General features: G+C 38.7%; 1 pseudogene; it reads left to right on the top strand.

Annotated features, from left to right (window-relative positions):
* Positions 1-792: 792 nt before the first annotated feature.
* Positions 793-1,524, top strand: LOC149156854 (uncharacterized; annotated as a pseudogene).
* Positions 1,525-22,045: the final 20,521 nt, after the last annotated feature.

The following is a 22,045-nucleotide window of genomic DNA, read 5'->3' as shown; positions in this document are numbered from 1 at the left end:
TCTAGCACTTTGAAATTGGATTGGTTTGGAGTAGTCTGGAATATGAAAGGACGCGTCCTTGTCATATCCCAGACCAGGTCTGTGCTTGTTATGGACAAGCTCTTCCCAAGGTCTGATGATGGGATTGGGAAGTGCAAGATGAAATTTTGCATCTACATGTAACCTTGCTACTTTATGGGAGTCTGTTTCAATCTTCTGAACAAAAATAGGTTCAGAATGACTCCTTGTTTTAATTCTTCTTGTTGTAGCTGAGATTCAAGCTGCAAAAAATCAATTTTCTCTTGTGCATTTTGTAGACAAACCTGGATGTCTGTGAGAGAAACTTTGCTGACTTTTAATATATCATGTGTAGTAGATAATATTAGAGTTTTGAGGAACTCTAATACTTCATTGATTCTGGCCATTTTCTCCAATGTTAAACTTACACTTAAACCAACTATGAACCAATGTCACTACAAGGTATTCTCAAAATTTGTTCTCCCAGAAAACTACAACAATCAAGTGATATTATTCCTTGAGGAATGAACCAAAAGCAAGATTTTAACTCTACAATTATTCTCCAAATCCACACACAACGATGGTTGGTTGCATTCATATACAAGGAAAAGTATATTGTGCATTCCCAAATGATGAGACTCAAATGCTACAACAAATAAAATACTTGTTTCTCCATTATGAATACTCAGAAATATATATCAGCAAGGATGCAAGCTTTACACAGTCATCTATTCAAGAAATACAGTGCACAAATTGAAAAGGAACCTGACCCAACCACTTGTATAACAAATTCAACTTGTAGAGAGTCTGCTACAAGTTAAAAATATGGCTTCTAACTTATCTGTGCCTGTATCCTGTAAGATTCAGATGTTTCCTTCCCTTGATGACACTATAGCATATGCCAAAATGCTTGAGGTTGCAGGATGCTCACTTCTTGTTGTTCATGGACGCACCAGGGATCAGAAAGACGGGAAAAGCGTTAGAGCAGATTGGGCTGTAATTAATGCTGTCAAGAAGGCTGTTAGAATTCCTGTTTTGGAAAATGGAAATATAAGATATTTAGAAGATGTCTATGATTGTTTAAGAGAGACTGGTGCAGATGGAGTTTTGTCAGCTGAATCCATACTGGAAAATCCTGCACTTTTTGCAGGGTATCGATTAATGGTAGACTGGGAAGATAATTCAAGCTCCCAGGTAGAAGAGGTGCTAGAAAAATATGAGAGAGTGAAGCATACTGAACACGAACTTAAAAATCCATTCAATCAGGCAACTCTGGTGTTGGAATACTTCGATCTTTGTGAGAAGTATCCAGTTCCATGGCGAATGGTTCGAGCCCACGTGCACCGAATGTTAGGTGACTGGTTCAGGATTTATCCAGATCTACGTCAGGAACTCAACAAACAGTCTAAGTTGACATTCGAGTGGCTTCGAGATATGGTGCATCAGCTGATGGAACGTGATATCAAACTCGTCCTTCGTCCATCAACACCATGTGAAAAGCTGATGTACAAAGCATCTTCCTGTTGAGTATTGGAACTGTTATTCGAATGATTCAAATGCTGCAAACCTCACCTGAAGTCTTTCCATGAGTGGGATGGACACTAACATCTGCAATGATGGACTCTAAGCATGGATGTTCACTCTTTCATATTGGGTTTATTCCTAAAACCTCCCTTTATTTACAGGGGCTATTAAAATGTTCTCTTGAACGTTCATGCTATCATTAACATTTGTTGAAGATAATGTCATTATAAAGTTGTTATTGGCTGTTGCGGCAAGCTTGCAATTTCTAGGTTGACAGGATATACAATATACTTTGACAGGAATGCCCCCCAGCGCACAACAATTAACCAACATACATACGATTGCTACAATAGGAGATATATCCATGCTCACGCACTAAGAAACATTGCTTTCATTGTGTTTAACGATTTGGCTTCCGTCTGCAACAAACCCTTGGTTTCCATCCGCTAATAGAAACATCCTTCAAAAAATTGCACCATCACCAGGAATAGTCGCATGATAAAGGCTATTCAGGTACCGTAGATAGTTTACCCGCTGTAAGTTTGGTGCAAGTTTCTCAAGCTGATTCAACTTCGACTCAAACTTATTCTTGGGAAGAATTGTGACTTGCTTCTCAATAAGATCAGCTTGTTCTCTCAAATAACCTTCAACTTGCCCATATGTCTGAAGGAATAACAAGTCATCATCTTTATCATAAAGCATGTCCAGGATGGCCAAACCAAGAATGCATAGTTCCCATGCTAAGAAGCACAGCCTGGAATCTTCCAGCTGAAAAAGCTCCACTGTTATCAAGTCCTTCTTTCCCTGCACTGTAGTCAAAGTATCGATGAAGACTGTGTAAGGCAAATAGTCGCATGATATTCATGGAAAATCGACATGGAGAACCGCATTTTTCAGATGGGAGTTACACCCTTCAAGACATATTACAACCTGCTCATATAAACATACTATGACCTCTCAACATATACCATCGTTTCAGTTTCTGGCTCTTCGGCTGATTCGGTGCTCTCTCCCTACTTTCAAAGCCAGCCCCAACTTAGCCACGGCTCTGAAATAATTATCAAGAATGTTTCAATTCTAGAATTGACAGACCTAACTACAGAAAATTAATGAGCAGACCTTTTAGAACCAAACTTGTGACTTGAGCATGACAGGTGCAAAGTTGACAGGCTTTGGACAACACCCAAGTCTGGCCACAACATGGAATTCTCACCATAATGTGGAATTCCAAACACACAAAGGAAATTGCAAATCACACAACGCAGAGAAACTGGAGGAGGAGGAGGAAATTGTAACGTTTAGCGATAATTCAGGTCAATAGGCACTCATTTTTCTCAAAAAACAGTAAGATCAAATGAACAATTGGGTGCATATCTGAGCGGAAATTGAGATGGGGATAAAGTCGATTCCTTTCTACCTAACAAAATTGGTGCAGTAGAATGTCATGTCAGGGCATAACACAATTGGTGCAGTAGAATGTCATGTCAGGGCATAATATCTCAGGAAAAGATCGCTGCATACGAGGCTAAGGAATGATAGTTATAATAGGCAGGAAGGCCACAGGAAGACAAAGTGCTCAGGAGTGTTAGGTATGCATGGAACGTTATAGGTAATGAAGACCAGGCCAACGCTATTCAAGGCAGCTCAAGCCACACATCATGGCTCTAATACCATTTCAAACACACACATGGGCAACAACAAGATCTGAAAGATAAAACATGAGAGTGCATTTTTTATTAACAAAACATATACATTTATAGTACATGGTTTGACTGTTGGGTTCCACATCCCAAGGTCTCTTTGACTTCGTTTATCTATTCGGCTTCCACACTAACACATAAAGATTAGGTTTCCAACACGCGAGACTATAAACTACTCTACCCAAGAAATGCGCGCTGATAGGACTGTGTGCCAGAGCGAAGTGTCACAAGGTCCGCAACAGTGCAAGGGTAGTTGCGCTGCCATGCAGGTTGGCTGGACAGTGACCGCTATAGTCAATATTCACGATGTGATGCTTGGTTTGAGACCAAATGGAGCGGGCGACAGGGATTTAAGGCAGGCTTTATGAGCTAGATTTGGGAAAATCTGTCACCAAGGGAGCATTAATGAACTGGATTTGGGGGGACCGGTCGAATTCGAATTCAAAAGGCGCCATAAATTGCAAAGGGCTACCTAGCAAACAACACTTAGCCATTTGAGAAATGAGCTATTGCACGCCCAGATATCTATGAACCCAGATCCGTTTGATATTTTGAAGTCGAAGGCATTATTTGAGCACTTGCTTGAGCCATTTAGAGATTTGTGGAATCACAGTATGACCACACCAGAGGAAGCCATGGATATCGGCGAAATGACCGTTGAAGAGGCCGCGTAGGCCATGACTATAGGAGATTCCCCTGAGAGCATCGGGATAGTGGTGGAAATCCCTAAATCACCACACGCACATAGACCTAAGAAAGATAAGCAGCCCATGGTTCCAATGCGCGTGTCCCCTAGAAACCTGCTGTGAACTAAATTGACCATGGAAGAAACGAGGAAAGTTGTTAATCTATAAACTGATGAAGAGGAGGAAGACGTTGAGGAAATCCTTGTCAAAGAGGAGGAGGAAAAAGACATGGAGGTGGAAACTGAGGATGCGAACCCTCTTACCAAGCTACCCACATATGTTCCTCTACGAAAGGGAAAGGCAAGGGTGCCCAAGGACCTAGATGAGAGCAAGAGCTCTCTACAGACCCCGCTGCTACCTGACGATATCGTTTTTGAAGGAGCGCACTTGGGATGGGTGCCGAGTCTAAAGTTTAAATATTGGGATCTCGTGGACACTAAAACGTTCTCACACTTGGAAACTGCGCAATTCATGAAGCTGAAGAAAAACACTCCGGCAGGAGTCGTAGAATTGGAGCCGCACAAGTGGTTGCACGGAGTAGAGAAAGAAGGGTTGTTGAACCTGCTCTGGGTGTCGCATTAGCATTTTGCCCTAGTAACTCTCTTTGTCATTAGGCAACTACTATGCTTGGTGCATGATGGGTGTTTGTGGCTAGAGGAGATCATCCCCATCACGGACCACATGATTCATAGAATTACCTGACTCCCTTGCAAGGGGGAGGACCCAGCAGATATTTCAGAGGGTAAGAGCACCGACTTGGCCATCGCGGAGGCCATGAAGGAAAAATTCAAGCTAGAGAAGAAGAAGAGAGGGTATGTGATCTCCGGTATCAACAATAAGTAAGTCAAAGTTGTGACCGAGATATTAGCTGGTAAGGTTATGTGGAAGTGTCACATGGATGAGGTGCCCGCGCTAGTGGTAGCACTTGCCGCGCAGTGTGCAGAGGGTGTCCAATTTAACTGGTCAGAGTACCTATGCAAGGAGTTCCAGGAGAATTGCTGCAAGGAAAAGGAACAGGGGAAGACCTTCCACTATGCATGGCTTCTGCTATCCATAGTGCTGGTAGCTTGGGAGTTGCTTGAGGACAGCTAGTTCCCCACAATTGCGTAGGATCTTCTGAAGGCAGCAAAGTACGCTTCGCTCTAGGCCACTAAAGACACGCAAAGGATTAGAGACAGTAAGATATTCTGGGTACTCATGGAGATGAACATTAGAATGGGGATTAACCACAGGCCGCGATTATCGCCCACTGTCTACAATAGCCTACAAAGCTTCGTGCTCAAGGACCCCGTGAAGAAGTGGAATGAGCTGTCGTACCTGACCAAGAACGATGTTATATTCGTCGTGCTTGACTCATGGCCACCGGAGTGGCGCTCTCCAGCCATCTTCACGACGGAAACAGAAAATTATGTTGCACAACAGAAGAAGGAGGAGGCAAAACTGCGGATGGTGCAGTTGGCAAAGAAGAGAAGAAAAGAGGCAGTAGCAGCTGAGCAACAACAAGTAGCAGAGAAGGAGCGCAAGGGCCATAAGTCACCCTTGCCTATGGAAGAGCCTGAGACAAAGGAAGGAGGCATGGACCCAGAAACAACATCTACATAGTTGAAGCGCCAATGCTCGAGAGAGCAGGTGGGGCTGCGAAAGAAGTTGAAAGCTTCTAAGACTTCTTTCGACCCAATCACCCTCACTGAAGGAGATCTCCATGATATAGGGGAGATGGTCCATGACGCCACTGCAGAGGCCCTCCAGCAACTCGTGGAGGAGAATCAGATTGTGTTAGGGGCCTTCTAGGCATAGATACAGGAGTTGTAGGTTCGCACTCCTTAGGCTAGTACTCTCTCGACTAGACTTGCAGTAGGAATAGCCGCGGCTAAGGAAATGTTGCGCGCCCGCATGACCAACACCATAGCACTGCCAGAGGGGGCACTGGTTATAGAGAATGAGGCCAACAAGCCTACGACCAGTGCGTTGAATGGAGTATGGAACAAGATGGTTGCGCTCCCTCAAGAGACACTCTATGCCCTATAGGACGGAGTAACTGTAGAAATGTGGGCTAGTAGGGTCGTGCACTACAGGAGTTGAGTGAGTAGAAAATTAATATGGAGCAATTGAGCTTGCAATGTGACGAGGTAGTGGCACAAAACTGGCAAATGGTGCAAGTGGTTGAGGAGGCCTGCCAGACGGTCCCTGAGTTGGCCATCCCAGCAGAGGCGCGCTTCCAAAGGTTAGCATCAGGGACGCGCGAGGTGTGAGAAGAGATGGCTAAGGTTTAGCTAGAGCTGAACCTTTAGATAACAGAGCTGTGGTTGAAGGCACAGCCTTCAACTCCTCCTGAGGTAAGGGAACAACGTGCCAATGTCATTACATCAGGGATGGAGGAGATCAACAGTACAGTGAAGCATTGCACCAAGATATTGGAAGAGTCATTCGAGGTCCTCACCACTCTGTAGGAGGACCCGAACATAGAATGCTTAGAAACAGAGGCGCATGAGCTGAAAAAAAGATACGATGATATAAAAGGGACCGCATAGACAATGGCCCTTACATAGAGGCTCGTGCATATGCAACATGCCAAAGCGCTTGAGGAGCAAGTAAACGCAGCACAACATAAAGAAGTAGTTTTGGAGGCGCGTGTCTAGCCTTGGATCGAGGAGGCATTCTTCATTACATCCTCGATTAAAACCAAGCTCGCACAGATGTAGGGAACGCAGGAGTAGATACAAGGAAGCAGTTTAGATACAGTGGTCTCTGAACAGCGCATGCAAGAGATACAACAGGGAGTTGTTTAGTGCGTTACCGACCTTGCAGCAGTTCGAATAGAGTTGGGAGGTCTCCGCGCGAAGATCTTCGCATCAACTAAGTGACTCGAGGCTGAGTCATGGTGTTTGTGTTGGGGGCCTGTTGGGCACGAGATCCCCCAAGGCAAGTTTTGGGGCTTAAAGCCCAGATTTTGACCAAATCTGATGTAAAGACTCTGTGTTTTGCAGGCGTGGAGCACGAAGATTGTAAATGAGTCATAGGGTTGTCCGCCCTCATTTTTGTAATGCAATGTCGACTTTAGAAATCTACCCATGGTCCGCAGACCATGGGATTGTATAAATAGAGAGAGGCTCTAAGTTGTAAATCAGCGAAGAATCAATGGAAGTAATAGATGGAGAATTGAGTCTTATCTAAGTGTAAAGTCGAGTCTTTGGGTCGTAGAGTAGGAGAAGGCTCTACAGCTGAGTGCACAGAGGCCTATTAGTCCATAGTTGAGTGCGCAGAGGCCTAGTAGTCTACAGCTAAGTGCGCGGACCCCTGCAGCTGAGTGCGCAGAGCGAGTCGAGTCTATAACCTTTAGAGAAGTAATAAAGAGAAGTTTTACATCATTTCTGTGTATCTTTTTCCTATTTTGTGCATTGAATGTATCAGATATAAATTTCATTTCTATTGTCTATATGATGCGCAAACTTAAATGAATGTGTTGATAAAGAGAATATAAGATAAAGTATATACTTACGTGAAGATAATTAACTGTTATACGAAGATAAGTAAGCTACATAGTGTAACTTGGGGAAGTAGCGCATATAATGTAACTTGAGAATCCCTTTGACTATGTTTGGAAGCTGTAATTCCAAATGAATGAGTGCTTTGCATGAATACAAAATTTTTCTTAACCTTAATTTTGACTGACATTATGTGGACATGTGTTATATTCATGAATATGTATTTGATAGGTTTTTACCTTAAGGTTGATATTTGATATAAGAGGTTGAGTTCTAATATTGTAAAGGCATGAATAAAATCATGAGCTAATGTTCTGTGATGCAGGGAATTGCAGGAAAAAAGAGACAACCATACAATCTTGAAGAAGGCTCATGTTGATATTTTATTTATGAACCCTTGGAACCAATGGGAGACCATGGCAGTTGAGTCATGGTGTTTATTAGAAGCCTTGGGCTTTCAGTGTTTTTTGATTTGTTTGTGCTTGGTTTGCAGTTTTGATTGTGTCTGGTGAATGGCCATGCCACTTTGTTTGTGGTGTTGTATTGCTATTGGGTTTTCATGGTTTTCTTCTTGTTTGTTTCTTGTTCTTTCCTTTTATGTTTTAAGGGTATTTGGAGTTTGTTGGGAAAATTAAATTCAATGGAGCATGGGAAGAGAAGCTTGGTGCATGTATAAGGGAAGTTGAAAGCAAGAATATGACAACTAGTTGGGTTGGTCGGGTCCATTGGGGTAAATAGGAAACGGTAGGATAGTCATGAGAAAGGTAACATGAAAGGTAAAGTAAATGGGCTTAGGGTAAAAAATGTCTTGGCTAAGTTGGGAACTATTGTTCTCAATGTTGTGCATGTTGTGCCCGGATAAACAGAGTTCTCTTAACCTAGACCTTGTGATATCTGGTAATTATGTTGTGATCATGATTATGTTGATGTATATATATGTATACATGTATGTATGCATGTTTTTTTTTTGAGAAGGTCATCATGGATCATGCTTGTGGAGGAATGATTTCCTATGTAGGTGAATGTCATGAAGAGGTTACTGGTATCAAGTGGGAAAAGTATCCCTGATAGATCTATGAGGTCAGTATCATGTGGATATCAATTGATGTTATGTGTTTATACTATGGTTATGTTTATGCTATCGATAGGTTATGTTGAGGGATGCATCGGCTAAATGAAAGTAGTGTGATCTGTGGCATACTGGGACAAGCCAGAATAGTGGAAAGGCACTAGACGTAAGGTTGCCTAGGAGAGAGAGTGTGGTCTCTGGATGTGCAGTACTACTATTGTGTATATGTTGTACATGTGGTGTTGTATATATGTTGTATATGTCGTACTGTGTACAAATGGTGTTGTGTAAATGTTGTATATGTGGGGTTGTGTACAGATGGTGTTGTGTACATGTTGTATATGTGTTGTTGTGTACATGTGGTGCGGTGTACATGTTGTACATATGATGTTGTGTATATATGGTGTTGTGTACATGTTGTACATGTGGACCTTGTGTGAATGTGGTGTTGTGTGCATGTCGTACATGTGGTGTTGTGTGCATGTTGTTTTGAGTACACGTTATGTATGTGGTGCCATGTACATGTGGTGTTGTGTACAGGTTGTGCAAGTGGCATTGCGTACATGTTGTGTAGGTGGTGTTGTGTACATGTGGTGTTACGTACACGTTGTGCAAGTAGCGTTGTGTACATGCGATGTTGTGTACATGTTGTACACGTTGTACTGTGTACATGATTGTACATGTGGTATTGTGTACATGTCATACATGTTGTGTTGCGTACATGTGGCATTGCATTATGTGTATTGTGTATTCGTTGTATCATGACATGTGTATTGGTTGTGTTGTACTTTGTGTACGTATATGTATTGTGTTGTACACTAGGTGAAAGTGTATGTGTTGTGTTGTATGTTGGGTGAAGGTGCATGTATTGTGTGGTGTTGTACAACGTGTGTGGGTGTATGTGTTGTGATGTACACTATGTGTATGTGTATGTGATTGAAGAGAAGAGAAGTACTGGGTGCTTTCCAGGTTTGGAAACCGATTCAATGTGTGTACAGAAAGGACAAAGAACAAGGACAAAAGCAAAGGACCAATTAAAGGATAAGTATCATTATTTTATTTTTGTTTTGTTATGCATGTGATCTATGACTCTAATTTATGATGGGTACATGTGATCTATGACTCTGATTTATGATGGTTAGGTGTGATTTATGATTCTGATTTATGATGGTTGTGTTTTGAGCTAACAAGATGTGATATGTTTATACATGATGATTTGGTTGAAGAGTTAGTTTGACTTGTTGTGACAGAGAGTAAACATAATTGTAGGTGTACCTTGTTGACGAGCTACCAATGAGGTATGATGTGAATTTATTTCAATTCATTTTGAATCTAATGACAATTATGTGCTTGGTACATGAAAGCATGAAAATATCTGGGTGGGTGGTTGGAAGTTACCGCAAGAATTAGCAGTAGCAACAAAAGGAATTCGAATAGGCAAAAATATGTTGGTAAAGCATTCAGGAGCAGGGCCATTGTGGGACACTGGTACACAATAGTGTCCATTGATTTCCATGAGCATGCTATGACTAGTATGATGGTTTTGAGGTACATATGTCTTGTTTTCTTGACCTTTAGATGTAAGGAAACCTTGCCAAGAGAGGGGTTTCCCAAGGGACTGTGTAGCAGAGAAGCGGATGCACGAGGAACTTGGAAGGTGAGTGACAGAATGGAAGGGGGTGACTGGATTTCCTGAGGGACTGTGTAGCAAAGAATGGAAGGTCGGGGAATACATTGATTTTGGTCTTTAGCATTGTTAGATGGATTCAGAAGCACATTAGGAGTGTGCCCTGGAACAATGAGCTCATAATTGTTCACCGAGACATTGGATGTGGATTTTTACCTGGACATTGGATTCTAGACTTCCTGGGAAGGAGGTGAATCCTAGTACTAATTTTGAGGGTTGAGGTGTGAGGCTCTGGATTCGCTTGTTGCTAATACGGGAACTGTATCCTTTTATTTGTTGGTTAGAGAAAATGTTCATATGTGTATGTGTATATTATTGTAAATATTATATCGAGTTGTGTTTATAAAGCTACATGGATAGTATGATTATTTTCTGGTTAAAGAAAATGTGCATGAGTTTATGTGTGTTTGTTATTGTAAATATCATAATGAGTTGTGTTATAAATCTCTATTAAGCTGTATGTTTTGGCATGTGTTCAAAAAAATGTCATTATAAATACTGCATCAAGCTATGTTATAAAGATCTATGGTTTCAGCAGTTTGCTAGTCATAGGTGTCATCAAACATTGAGGATGTTGTTCCCCCAAGGGGACGAGTTTGTAACAACCCCTAGTTGATTTTCGTGTAAAAAATATAAGACCAAGGTCATGGGACACCTATTCTAAGATGAATGGTGGGAAAAACATCCTAGTGGGTGTCATTCTTGGTTAATTAATGGATATGGAAATTGGAAAAGGACTTGACAAAGGAAAAGAGGCCTTAATTGGAATTTTATTTATGAAAATAAAGGAAAGTAGGATAAAAGGGAGATGAAAGGTCACTTATTTGCATGAGAAGGAAATTAGAGGGAAAATTAAGGAAAATGAAGAAAATGGAGGCCTCAATGATAAAAAGGATTATGAGGATCAGTGCATGGCTTTTTTCAGTTTAGTCTTTGGCACTCTCATTCCATTATCTCCCTCATACTCTTGCACACTTGGAGAAATATTGGAGCATGCTTGGAGCACTCTAGTTTCATTGGATTTGGAAAAGAAGGCAAAGGAAAAGCAAGAAAGTGCAAGGGGACAACGGGATCAACGGCTACAACTGGATTTCTTTGTAGGTATCAAGTTGCATGTATCATTTCCTTGCTAGTTTTGGCATGCATGGTACATGCTTGTGGTTTCTTGGTTATGAGCTTTCATTGGCATGGAGGATTTCCTGGATTGATAGTGGTTTTTCCTAGCTTTTCCATTCCTGGATAGACATGGTGTTGTGGGTTTTCCCTTTTGTTTTGTGAATGATTGTCATATACTTATGGTTGTGGGTTGAGTTATTAGTTCCTGGAGCCTTGGTTTGAAAAATTCTTTGAAAGCCCTAGAACAACTTGGCTTGAGTTACTAGTCCTAGAACCTTGGGTGGAAAAACGCTTTAGAGCCCTTGGTGGGTTGAGTTACTAGTCCTAAAACCTTGGTTGGACAAATTCTATAGAGCCCTGCAACAGTTGTGGGTCGATTTACTAGTCTTGGAGCCAGGTTGGAACAAAATCTCGGAGGCTTGGATGGCTTGGGTAGAGACTGATTTTGTGATGGTTAATGATGTCTGATCATGAGGTGGAATCATTGGTTGAGGGTTGAGGTGTTTTGGCCTCTGGAATCCCTGGTTTAGTTTTTTTTGGTTTATTCCATGAGATCCCACATTCATGCTTGGAATATGGCACGGGGGTGATTGGTTGAAAGAAATATTTGGTTCAGCCCAATCTATGGTCAGGTGGTACGTGGAAGTCCATGTTTTGGTTGGTAATTTGCATAAGTTAATATGTGTTATTCTTTCTCGATGATCAATGAGCATAATTTTTTATTTAATATTGTTTACATAGTTGGTTTTCATGGATTATTGACGGTTAAGTATATGCTACATGCATGGTGTATTTATTATTATACCATGTACTCTTGATCTAGATCTAATTCATGGTTTGATAGGCTCTTGGTTATTTTATATTTATGAATGAGCTAATATTTTGTATCAAGCATAAGAGGGTAGCAAGCCATCTTCATGAAAATCTGATGAAATTAAAGTAAACAATGACCAAACTATGCATTCATGACTTACAGTGCTATGTATGAAAAGTGTTTGTAAAAATTAATAGCATGTGTTGGCAAGTTAGACCCCATTTCCATAACTACATTGTTTATTCCTTCAGGGTGGCCTTAGTATATACATGAGGGAGAGACTGTTCAGTTCATCTCCCGATGACTGTTCACATTACTTATTTATTTATCTACATTATGTTCACCCAATCCTGATGATTAGATGTCAACATTCCCCCCTTAATTTGAAGGGATGTTGGTGAGTCCAAGCATCATTCTAAATCGTTCAAGCTTTTCTCTTCCAAGCGCTTTGGTGAAGATGTCTGCAATTTTCTCATTAGTGGAACAATGACGGAGATGGATTGTTTTGGCCTCAACATGATGTCGAATCAGATGATATTTAGTATTGATGTGCTTCGTTCGATCATGGAACTTTGGGTTCTTGGCCAATTTTATTGCAAAGGTATTGTCAATCATGAGTGGAGTTGATTGTACTTGTTTTACCTGCAAGTATTCAAGAATTTTCCTGAGCCACACAATTTCTTTTGTTGCTTCAGCTGCTACCACGTATTCTGCTTCTGTTGTGGAATCTATTGGAACTGATTGTTTGTGTGATCTCCAAGAGACAGCTCCTGATCCAAGACTCATAGCATATCCTGAAGTAGATACCCCAGTTTCTTTGTCTCCATCGAAGTTTGAATCAGAGTATCCAATCAAGTTGAAGCCGTCCACCTGTGTATACTTGATTCCAATGTGTTGAGTTCCCTTCAAGTACCTTAGAACTCTTTTTGTAGCAGACCAATGTCCCTCACGAGGCTTTTGCATAAACCTGGAGAGGCTTCCAACAGCAAACGAAATGTTTGGTCTGGTAGTAGTTAGGTAGTTGAGACTTCCTACAAGCTGTCTGTACTTTGTTGCATCCTCAAATTCTTTTCCTTCAATAGATGTGAGCTTTAAGTTTTGTTCCATTGGAGTAGTAAGAGGATTTCATTCTGTCATGCCAAACCTATTCAACAGATCTCCAATGTGTTTTTTTTGGAAAGAAATATGGACTTCGGATGTTGGGTTACTTCAATACCAAGATAGTAATGAACATAGCCCAAATCAGTCATTTCAAAGCTTTTTCCCAATTCCTTCTTTATGGATGCAATGTAGCTTTCATCGTTCCCTGTCATTAAAATATCATCTACATATACCACAAGATATACAACTGTTTTGAAAACTTTCTTGACAAATAAAGTTGCATCATCAAGATCATAATGTTTGAAATTGAGTTTTATACGATGCTCAGTTAGTTTTTCATACCAGGCTCGCGGTGCTTGTTTGAGGCCATACAAGGACTTCACCAGTTTTCATACTTTATGTTCATGTCCTTTCACAGCAAATCCTTCAGGCTGGGACATAAAAACATTTTCTTTTAGATCTCCATTCCAGAAAGCAGTTTTTACATCCATTTGATTGACTTTCCAACCGTTCTGAGCTACTAGGGAAAAAAGTGTCCAAATGGTAGCCCATTTTGCTGTGGGGGCAAAAGTCTCCTTATAATTGACCCCTTCCTTCTGTGAAAAACCTTTTGCCACAAGCCTAGCTTTGTGCTTGTCAAGTGACCCATCAGCTTTATACTTGTTCTTGTAGACCCACTTGCAGCCAATTGGTTTGGTTCCTAATGGAGGATCAACCAGCTTCCAAGTGTTGTTCTTTATGAGGGCATCATACTCCTTTTGCATCGCTTCTTTCCATTCATCATGAGAAGCAACTTCTTTGAAGGAAGTTGGTTCAAAATCTGTAGGCAAGTTCAATTCACAATCATAAGAAACATCCATATCAACAGGTGAATTAGAGTCATCCACGTCACCTCCATTTTGCTGGTTTGAATTTCTAGTTCCTGTCTTTCCAACCTCATCAGGATGAACACTTTCAAGTGTTTTTGTCAGCCACTTTGGGGGACTTTTCTTAGATGTTCCAGGCTATTTCGTTGATTGAGTTGGGACTGAATCAAGATTGAGTCTCCCAATTCTATCGATCACATCACTTAAATCATCATCTGTTGTTGGAGTTTCATGCGGGGGAGAGTCTTCCTGAGAAGAAGATTCCACATGTTGATCTAGTATAGGACTCCCCCCCTTCAAGATGTGGAATCTGATTATCAAATTCTTGAAATGATTTTTCTTTTGCTAATCTATCCAAGCGATCAAGTTGCCGCTCAATAACATTGTCAGTTTTGGATGATTAAAAAAAAATTACATCTCTAGATACAACAAACTTTTTATTTACTTCATCATAGAGACGGTATGCTTTGGAGGTGTTTGAATACCCTAGGAAGATACACTTACGACTTCTAGCACCAATTTTGTTTCTATGTACCTTTAGTATCAAGGCATAACAGGTGGAACCAAAGACCCTGAGATGCTTTACCGAAGGAACATGTCCATACCACATTTCATATGGAGTCTTGTTTCTAATAGCATTAAATGGACATCTATTCTTTATATATGCAGCACATAGAACAGCATCAGCCCAAAACATTATCTTTACATTTTTTAAGAAGAGCATGGATCGTACCATATTTAAGATTTTCCTATTCATTCTTTCAACTACACCATTCTATTGGGGATTATAAGGCACAGTTGTTTGATGTTTGATCCCATGTTGGCGAAGATAGTTTTCAAATTCATTTGATGTTTATTATTTTCCATTATTAGTGCGAATAGACCCAATATGAGATTGTGCATCATTTTCAATCCATTTATGAAAGTTCTTGAATGTTTGAAAAACATCATATTTGTTCTTCAATAAATGAACCCAACACATTCTGGTGCAGTCATCAATGAATGGCATTATATATTTGTTTCCATTTGCAGAAGGAATAGGTATTGGACCACATAAATCTTAATGAATGAGTTCAAGTTTTCTATGTGCTCTTGAATGTGAATCATGAAAAGACTGTTTGCTATGCTTTCCTAGGATGCAAGCATCACATTGCTTAAGTTTCCTAGGAGTTGTAGGCAAACCAGCAACACCATTTTTCTTCAACAAGTGGAGATTGTCATAGTTCAAATGTCCAAATCTAGCACGCCATAATAAACTTGATGGAAGTGTACCTTATTTATGATGAGAATTGTATGAGAAATTTTGTGCACGAGCAGAGGTTCCTTGCAGCTTGAGAAGCCTTTCTTCTTCTATTCCCCTCATGACAAGTGAGTGGTCAGATGCTTTTCTTACCTCAAGCTTGCCATCAAACATATGAATGGAGTGACCTTGTTGGCGGATGTGGACCAAGGACATCAAGTTTCTCTTGAGATGTGGGAGATATAGAACATGATGCAGAAGAAAGTCTGGAAGACCAAGCAGTTTAAGCCTGATTGTGCCAAGCCCTAATGGCCTTATTTTTTATTGGTCTGCAAAGTATACTGTTCCATCAACATTGTCAGTAAATTCCTCAAAAAAATCTTTTTTATGAGTCATGTGGCAGGTTGCTCCTGAATCAAGCAACTCATATCTACCTTGGTAAGTATTTTAAAGTGGGTAAACATGGGGTAGGGGGTTACATTGTCTAACACTGCATCTAGTCGCAACATGAATTCAACATGAATCTAGTCGAATGCTACACATTCAATCAACTCTGCTACTTGGCCACCCAAAATTACCAATTTCTCCTACCACATGTCACATTTATAATGCACCACATCACCAACTCAAACACGTCACTTCTATGCCATGTCCTCATAGTCCCAGGGCCCTATCCCATTCCATAAATTGAACTTCACACACACCCTGGGCCACATGGTTAGGTATTAAGACTAATCCCTAACTTATGCCTTAATTAAGCTTATCTATTTAATCAACTCATCCACTTGTCATTATTTCCTAGATTTCTCATCGTGGTCCCTAGGTCCATGGGTAAGTTTACTTAGCCAACTTTACAAATCATTTGAAGCTACGAAGCCAAGGATTAATTATAACCCTCGATTAGATCATTGTAACCCTTGATTAAATAAATCACGAAGTGATTCAATAGCACATTGGAACGTGGAGGAGTTGCAACCCTGCTCAAAATTCAAAACATGAAAACTACTTATCCCATAGGTGTTATACCAAGTTCCATATACCATTAAGAAGGTATTGAAGAGAACTATTCAACCAAGGGCTTTGCAAGATCTTTTGAAGCTCTTCCTAAACCTAACATAAATGAAAATAATTGATGCCATTGACAACCACTAGACAACCATTTCTAGTATGCTAAAAAACCAACTTGTCTAATACTCCATCTAGATTCATCATGAATTCGACATGAATCCAGTCATATGTTCCACATTTAATCCATTCCTTGACATGAAAACACAATCGAAGTCTCTCGAGACAGGTAAAATTTGTAAAAGGCTCACACAAGGAAGAACACTTCCCATTTTGGTTCACAAAGGGTGACAACATTACACTCTTAAAGTCTTACTTATTCTTGGCTTTTTTGTTTCCTATCCTCGGTGGGAGGTAGGTCCAAGTCCCCTTAACCTAGTCTCCCTCATCCTCCCTTTTTTGAATAGGTCTACACATTGGTCATAGTTGTGGAAGCTACCTAATGAAACATGGGTGAGAAACCCAACTACAATTTTTCTACAATTAACACTAATTCTTACCATAGGAACTTTAAAATTAATGTTATGTTATGGAAAAGATATAGATATTGTCAATCTGATGCCTCCTTTTGGAAAAAAGAATTGTTTTTCTTTCACAATTTTGGTTTCTCAGGAAGTAAACAATGATGGAAAAAAACTCTAATATGGTTATATGTGCAGTAATAGCTTTTGACTAATCAATAGAATTTTAAATTCACACACAAAAAATAAAATTTTCTATAAATTTAGATTGTAAATTTGGACAAATTCTAGTTGTTTTAAGTATCCATTTTTCGAATGTTCTTTCGTTGCAAAATCTCACGCAACATAAAAAGAAAGATTTAATTTCATTTACTTTTAAATAATGTTTTCTATAGAGCCTATTGAAATGAGATTCTTTACAATTTAGTTTGGGAAATACTCTCACTAATTAACATAGAGAGTTAGAATATTTCATTATTCATTCTAGTTTACTAAATATCTCCTTTAGACTCTACCTAGGATCAATATTCAAATAAAAATATAAAAATATAAAATAAAAATTACTAATTTAAAAGATTAAGATTTTTTAATGTATAACTCTTAATTATTTAATATAAAGAAATTAAAATATAGTACATCATTTTAAAAATTACATATAAAAAAATTGATCCTTTTCAATGATCGAATACGCTGACATTAAAAAACATTTATATTAATGAAAAAAATCTATGTTTGGAGACACGACGATACAAAAAAGTAATCTTGCTCTCCTTAAGATATAAGAGGAGATTGAAAATTCAACCATCTAGATCAAAATATCTCAATTTACATTTGAGACAATCCTAGTAAAATTCGAAGTATAATATCTTTAAAAAAATCCTAAAAACATAATACATTTAAGCTGCATGGTAATTATTATAAGGGGGAGGTTCATCAAGAATTCCATTATCAAGTTCTTCATAAGGAACAACATTTAAATCTGTGACACACCCCGTAGTTGGAGAAGAGGAGTCTATCTAGAAGGAACCATCCTGATGGATCTGTCCTGAAGAAAGTTGGGAATTTGTCAACTATTATTGAAGAGTCACTAATTCATCCTCAATACCCTACATTTTAACCCTATGTTCCACCAATAATTCCATAACCATCGTTAACAAATACTCAGTGCAAAAATGTTGGAGTTGAAGATGTAGCATGTGCTAATGTATTTGAGCAAGGACCTCTACCTAATCCAATTTACCCATGTTGAATAAAGCCAAAAAAATCTAACACCAATGGCCCTATGAACCACAATGCTACCACACAAATTCTCAAATTTCTAGATGAAACCACAACTAAGACTGGGACCACAAAGGCAACTTGAAAATACCTTGATTGCACCACTAAATCTACTTGAGGGGGGAGAGAAGTAAAAAATGAGGAGATGGAATTACCCCCCGTGCCAAGACAATCACTGATAGACGAAGAGGGCACTAGACAAATCCACAAAACACATTTTTCACATTTTAAACACCAAAGACGTAGAAAGCCACCATGCTTCCACAACTCTAAAAATTTCTAGATGAATCCCTAATAGTGATAGCCCCACAAAGACAAGCTATAGAAACTCCTATTGAACCACCAAACCAACTTGAGGGGGGAGCATAAAAACTACTATAAAATAACCCCAAGCACCAAGACAACACTCGAATGTCAAGAAGGGAAAAAACAAAATCCTCATAGGATAGTATACACACTAGAATAGAATTATCCTTAAAAGGCCAATATTTAGGAGGTTCCTGGGGGGAACCTATGGCGTATCATGTTAGCCTCTGCCTTCATACTAGGACCCTAGAGGACATGTAATTCCCTAGAAAGGAGAATAGGGGATCTAATTAAGATATGCCCAAGTAACCCAAATGCAATAATTAACCCCCGAACTTCTTCACAAAGTGACACATTAGAGGAATTTTGACGTTAAAAATGAGCTTCAAAATGAAAAATGTACTAACAAAGTCAACTTTAAAAGAACCAATAGGATTCAAGATGGTGATTCCATCCTTGGTGCTAATATTTTTAGAGAGAAAATAAGAAAACTACTTTTTTAATTGTATATTTGATTTATATCCTTATAGGTTTACTCAAATTTCCAGTGTGTACGCTCGTTAGATGTTGAATTTATTATGCATCCAATTAGTGTACACACTTGAAATTTGTGTAAACTTATAAGGAGATAAGTTCAAAATACAATTTAAAAAGGTTTTATTTAGTTATTTATTTATTTATTTTAATTCATCTCTCTTATTTTATTATTTTTACTATTATTTTCATTAGGAGACCAATTTTAGACCTTAAAATTCCCCTAATGAAACAATGTTTTTTCCAATTTTAGACTAAAACTCAAATTTAAACAAAAATTGAGGCTTCCAAGACTTACAGTAGCAATTAAATAGAGTAATCACACTTTAAATTGGAGATTTTCTAGCAGGTTGACTTGATATATCCCACATGGAGCATTGCAGCCAAGAAATCCCTTGTAATATCATAATATTTCTCTCCCCACTGCATGAAATGATCTTGGAATGTCTTTTCCTACATTTTCACCATTATGGAGCTCATGTTTTCCAAGTCCAATTCGTGCCAAAGCATGGTGGCTGACCAAAGCCCCTTCTCCTATTAAGGGAACCAAATCACCACTGATCACAGAATGAATCCCACATTAACCCCACTTGCCTTCCCATGCATCGAAATGAAACTTGCCACCTTGATCATGAAGTTATGTCATCATGTAACCACAACATGGAAGTGCTTGAAGAGCATGAGGATGGGGGCACACCCTTGGATCCAAAACCTTCCCCAACCTTTTAAATTAGCCACTTTCAAAAGATCAACAAATTCCCTTTTGAAAAATAGGTACAAGTATATCGGCCCCCACCCAAGACCTTAGTGAGTAATTGAAATTTCATGGTATCCAAGAAAATGATAATTGATCATTAACTAATAGAAATCATCTCAATAGTTTAATTTCTCGGATTTCCATTGTGTTTACCTCAATATTGTTAGTCTTTAATAAATGATAACATTGAAATTCAGAGAATTTTAAAAAATACTTCTTGTCCTTCCAAGGATTTCATTGAGAAGGGAGTCCTTATGTTGTGATATGTTTCCAAGATGGCCAATTATTAGTTTATATTCCCCTATAATTAAAATATTTTCAATATTTCTTTCTTGGGCCAAAGGGAGATCTTGAAATAATCCATAGGCTTTTTCTTGGTTATCAGTATCCATCCTTAAACTCCAAGCAAAAAAATTTCAATTTGTTCCCTAGGGCTTAAGATAATCCCTTCCCCTATTTCACCCCATTGCAATATTGACTAGGAGGGGATCCTAATTCCAATGCCTTAATGGATTTTTGGGGTTTTTACTACTACCCATGATTCGGATTAGATCATTATATTTTTTCATCCATGTCGATGCATTCAGAGTGGAAAAAGTGGAGTCAGCTCATGGGATTGTTTTTACCAGTGGGACCTAGTTTGGCAAAACGGGGTATGAAACCTTCCTGGAGTGTTTCGAGGCATCAAACGAAAATTTTTGGAGGTAAGACCTTTTCTCTTTCACGTCGCACCTTTTCATGTTTTTCTATACACATAGATCTTTACAACGACGCAAGAAGTGCATCAACTAGAGTCTGTATGCAAAAGTTATGCCAATTAGAAGTTGAACTTCTCTTTTTCACACCTATAATTTGGGAGGATGTCGCATCAACCCCCATTATTCATGGAAAAAGGGACTAGAAATGTGATTATGGTGTAAAATAATCTAAAAGAGACTATATTATAACTCTGGTTAAGAGTTGATGTAATCAAACTTAACCACTAGTAGGATATCGAGTTGTGTTATAATTGGGCCACTAGGAGGAAGAGGCATTCCATTCTTTCGAGTGCATTTGTTTCGTAGCTGAGAAAAAATAGACAAGAGGAATAGGAGGTAGAGCACACATAGAGGATTTTTGCAATGTAGCAGCCCACGGGCCACATTCCATACTTCTTTGTACCTGCAATCATATTTCCAAACTGACAAAAAGATTGAAGCAACCTCACCTTCCAGCTGTGTTTTCTCCTTAAAGGGTTCCCAGAGAATATCTTGTGTCTTATGTGTGTGTGAGCTTTTTATTTTTACATTCTCTATTTTCTCTGTATTTTTCATTCACATGCATGCCCTAATTATAATAAAATCTATAAATCTAGTAATTCAATAAAACTATAATAGTGTAGAATTTCATAATTCTAATATAATATTATTAGTTTTGTTGTGACAAACTATATATTGAAATATCTATGACATTTTACAAATCAACCCACTTCATTAGACGGACTTCTTTATGTAGGTATTTCTCATCTTTCCATAAAAATTTGTGAATCTCTTATGCCATTTGAAATATCACCCTAGAAGGAGCAAGGAGGCTCAAAATCTAGTATACTAGAAGGGATAAAAGGAGTACCTTTATGAAAATTTCCCTTTCCAATTGGGTTTGGCTAAATCACACCCATTCCTTAAATTTTGTCTTAAAATGTAAAAGAACTTATTCCCAAGATGAATTTGGAAAGTATGTGAGAGATATAGACATGTCTAAATATTGTAATTCACACAACTTGTCTGCAATGAGAAAGCCAAAAATTCTAAGAAACTAGTTATATGTTCTTTAGCATACATTCTGTTTGGTCAATTTAGTGTCCTAAATTGCTCTACATAAATTATCAATCCGGGTATCGTAAACTAATGAAGTGTAGTGCATTGTTTGTGCTAGATGACCCTTCTTACTTCATTGTTTTTCTGTTTTATGTTCTTTTGGGCGTTTTTGGGTCCTTTAATCCCTAATGATGCACAATGTAACTATCAAAATCTTACATCTAACTTTTGTAAGGACTGCTAATAATCTAAAAATGAGAAACAAAATAGCTTAAGGAAGACTTGAGAGCAAAGTTTAAGCAAGAAATGAAAAAAGAGTTTATATTCCTGTTTTATCATTATTCCCAAATCATGATCTTAGAAACTGAAAGTGAAATTGCAACTAGTGTCTAATCTATCATAGAAACAAAGCTAAATGAAATACTTAATTACCTTGCCTCTCAATTTTGGGAGAAAATCTCCTTGTGATGACATTTGAGAATTTCTGTATTTCATTATTCTAAGAGAAAATAAATGCAAGAATGCAGAAAAGACTCGTTGTATGAATGAAGTATTCAACCACT

This window comes from Pinus tabuliformis, chromosome 9, assembly GCF_031772625.1.
Source record: "Pinus tabuliformis cultivar Carrire ecotype Pingquan chromosome 9, CPIR1, whole genome shotgun sequence".
Lineage (NCBI taxonomy): Eukaryota > Viridiplantae > Streptophyta > Pinopsida > Pinales > Pinaceae > Pinus > Pinus tabuliformis.
The sequence above is the reverse complement of the archived record's forward strand: the minus strand, read 5'-3'. Positions and strand labels throughout refer to the sequence as shown.